We start from the raw sequence: 3,919 nt of genomic DNA, 5'->3' as shown, positions 1-3,919 counted from the left end.
GATGAATATGTTTGTTCTTCTATACTTATTTTTCCTATGATTGTTTATTTTAATTGCTATAGCGGACTCTAGGTTAGTATTGTGGACAATCTATTGCTAAGTTTAATATCAAAATTGGAGTTGTGATATATGAACTTTTGAAGCAATTGAGTTTAATAATTGTGACGGATCTACATTATTAATCTTAGAGAAAACATTCAATCAACTCAAACATAGACTGCAGACAGTTATGTTTTCCTGATTAAAAAACTTATCTAATTCTTAAGGCTGCCATTGAATTAAATTATTAGTGTTGACGCTATGGTTGTTTAATGGTTAAGGTTAGTTATATTAATCAATTTACTTGTTATCTTAGAAAAATCCTACATTTAACGATTTGCATCACTTCATGGTGTACTTGTTTCAATAATAACCACATTAATCAATCTACTCAATATCTTAGTCAAAAATTAATTATTTTCCATTTAACATTTGAAATTTAATACTTCTAACTTTAATAAATTAATTTACATAATATTTTCAAAACTTAAATAGCTAGCTAACTCATCTCGATTACCAAATAATTCTAACACTTTCATATAATTACTCACAAATTGGTTTTCCTTCCTCGATTACCAATAAATCCGGTAATTCCATTTGAATTATCCATCATCCAACTAACCATTTTTTATTATTATCCAATCAATTTGGTAATTGTATATGAATTACTCCATATCCGGCTAACCTCTTTATTAACCAATTGATTGATACTTAAAAGTGTATTTTTATCAAGGTTTTATATCATCATTTTGTACTTGAAGTATTAATAACTCCTTAACTAAAACATGTTTTATAATAATATATCTAATAATATAAAATACCTTTAATTTATGGTAAATGTTCATTTTAAATGCAGACCTATCACATAAATGAAAGGATTGATTGATGAATTTAAGAACTGAAATTGAAAGGATAAAGAGATGGCCAAACTTAGAAAAGAGATGTCGGTGCAATCCAAATCAGAACACTGTTCAGTAATTAGGTCATATCTGAAGCTATAGATCTCAGATTTATGTCTACTTTATATGGATGGAAAGGTAAGACATAGGCCTACAACTTTCATGAAACCCAAGATCTAAAAAGGTCATTTTCAAGTCCAAATTGTTGCAACAACAAAGAAGCCCAGATCTGTCCTCCAGCTCGAGCACTATTCAGTATTTTGGCCATATCTAGAGTTATAGAAGTCAAAATGAGCTGAATTTTTTACACAAGAAAGATGAGACAATTTTATAAAAATTTCATGTTTTCAAGTAGCTCCAATTTTGACGTTATCAATGATGTTTTGGGCAGACAAGAGAAGATAAGGATTGTCACCAAGTCAAGAGTTGGTCACCCACTCATCAATTAGTTATCAAATCAATAGTTTCCAATTTGGGCTTATAAAAGGAGGCATTTGCCATGCATTTAAGCATCTTGGTATCCAGATCAAGATCATGCTCTTGCTTTCTCTCTTTGTATTTTTTGTAATGTTTATGCTTTGTTTTCATTAATATCAAGTTTAGGCCTTTCATTTCCTTTCCTTTACTTAGTTAACTTTTATCTTATTTATGTTCTTATTTTGTTTATCTATTTTTCTTTCTTTCATTATGTCTAGCTAAGTTTATTATGTCAATGTGAAAAGGTTACACTAATGATGTAAGAATAAGTATAGTATAAACTTAATATGGACTTTAATGTTTGATACTAACATGTTTTATATTTGTTATCTTGTTCACTCTTTAATACTTTGCTTGTTAAATGACTAATCTTGATTTATGTTGTATAACACTTGGTACAACAAATGCTTGGCACTTTTATAGCCCATACTGTATGGTATAATCGACACCTGAGCTATGAAAGGAACTTGATTTGTTGTTAACATAAGTTATAATCATGAATGTTTGACGAAATTTACAAGTATTAGCATTAATTGAATAAGATGACTAATGTAATCATGTTAACAATGTATAATCCGATTGGAACCTCCTTTATGTATGGTTTCCAATTGAATAATAAGAGTTTATATTATACTTGTTCGACATACTATTAGTGGATCCTCTAACCTTGATATTTATTATTATCATTGTTTAATCCTTACATTAATATTCCATCTCTAAGTTTTCATCTTCTTCTTCTTCTTCTTCTTCTTCTCTTCTTTTTGTTTATTACTACTACTACTACTAGTATTATTATCATTATTATTATTATTGTTATTGTAATAATCAACAAAATAAGGTCATGAATCACCTACCTTCTACTTATGATAACCCAACTTCTCATGTCTGATAATAGTTTTAGACATAACTCCTAAATCAATCAAATATCATTATATCAGTAGCCCATTTTTCTTATGTGTTGAAACGTAAAGCATGCAATTTTTATTTGTAATTCATTCTAAAAAAAATTCATTCTCAAACATAACATCATTAATTCACATACAACTGTATATTTAAATCAAGTTACCTCTTTTCTTGCTTTATGTTTATAATTCATCTATCAAATAATCTTTCTATTCTTTATGCCTTAACATCATATTATTTATTTTATCTAAACATATGCAAAAACTATATACAAACAGATTGTAATTATCATGTCTTTATGCTTTCTTTTAACTAATTCATTTCTCTGTTAAATTGAATTTACTTACTTTTCTTGACTTTAATATTATTTTTTCATTTAGTCTTTCTTACTTTTATTCAAATGTAATGATTAAATACAATTTTCTAAACATTAACATCAAAATTCATTCCTCCACTTTTCCTTTATATAATCGAATGTAATGTTCCTTTTCCTCCCCCAATTTTTTCTTCATTTACTTGTCATTTCAACTTGTTTTTATTCTATTCCACTTCAACTTCATCATTTTTCCTTCCCCTCCTATTTCACCCAAATTTTCATAAAAACCCTAAGTTTAAGAATCAAGGATTTAAGAGAAATTAAAGTAAAATTTTATAAAATTATTTCCCAACTTAATGAAGTAAGCTTAAAAGCATTTAAATCAAATATTAGATTCAAACTTTTCATGCTTATCAGTTGACTTTCTTCCAATTTCTCTTCTCTTCCAAAGTTAGCCAAATTCTTTCTCCCAATTTCTCCTTTCTTCTCTTGATTCTTCCTTGTATTAGTGTATTATAAGTTGAACTTTGCAAATTTACGAGGTTATTCTCTCAATTTTTTTATTTTTTCCTTACTGTTCTCTCTTTCTCTCACATTCTTTTCTGTTCCTTTTCTATTCTACTTCTGCACAATTGGCAGCATATAAAAAAGAAGAGCTGATTTTTTTTGGTAAATAATCATTTTACCCTTAAAGAGTCCTTTTTGCTTCTATTTGATGGTTCTTATTTTTTTTCAAGCACTACCAAGCTCCATTTATTCTAAAATTTTAACTAAATTTTACTCAATATATTTTAAGGTCTCTCATTAAATTTCAACTTAATATAATGGTCGTATTGAAAATTACATTTAGTAATGTAAAAACTAGTCAAATTGTGATTTTTCATCAAATTTCAGAACTTCTCCAAAAATTCTTAAATTTTAACCCAAGCTAAGACATCATATTAAAAGAGTCTATGCAAATTTTTAGAATTTTCTAATAACACAATTGAGAGTTATGAATTTTTTTATTTTACATAAAATTAGTCAATTTATAATTTTTTGCTTAGAAGTTTTACATTCAGTCTTATAAACTAATCATCCATTGTAAACTATAGATCTCACTTCTCCTGGATGGCCAAAACCATCATTTTCCCCCAAGGTTTCTTCTTCATATTTCATCACTCATCCTATAAATTTAGTCTTAAACATGTTTATTTTTTTATCTTTTAAGAAAACATGTTGGTCCTTTAATTTTTAATACTAGAGTTTTCAAGAATCCAAGAAACCTTATCTTTTAACACTCTTT

The sequence above is a fragment of the Populus euphratica genome, unplaced genomic scaffold (assembly GCF_000495115.2).
Source record: "Populus euphratica unplaced genomic scaffold, PopEup_1.0 scaffold52.1, whole genome shotgun sequence".
Taxonomy (NCBI): domain Eukaryota; kingdom Viridiplantae; phylum Streptophyta; class Magnoliopsida; order Malpighiales; family Salicaceae; genus Populus; species Populus euphratica.
This window is presented reverse-complemented; position numbering follows the sequence as displayed.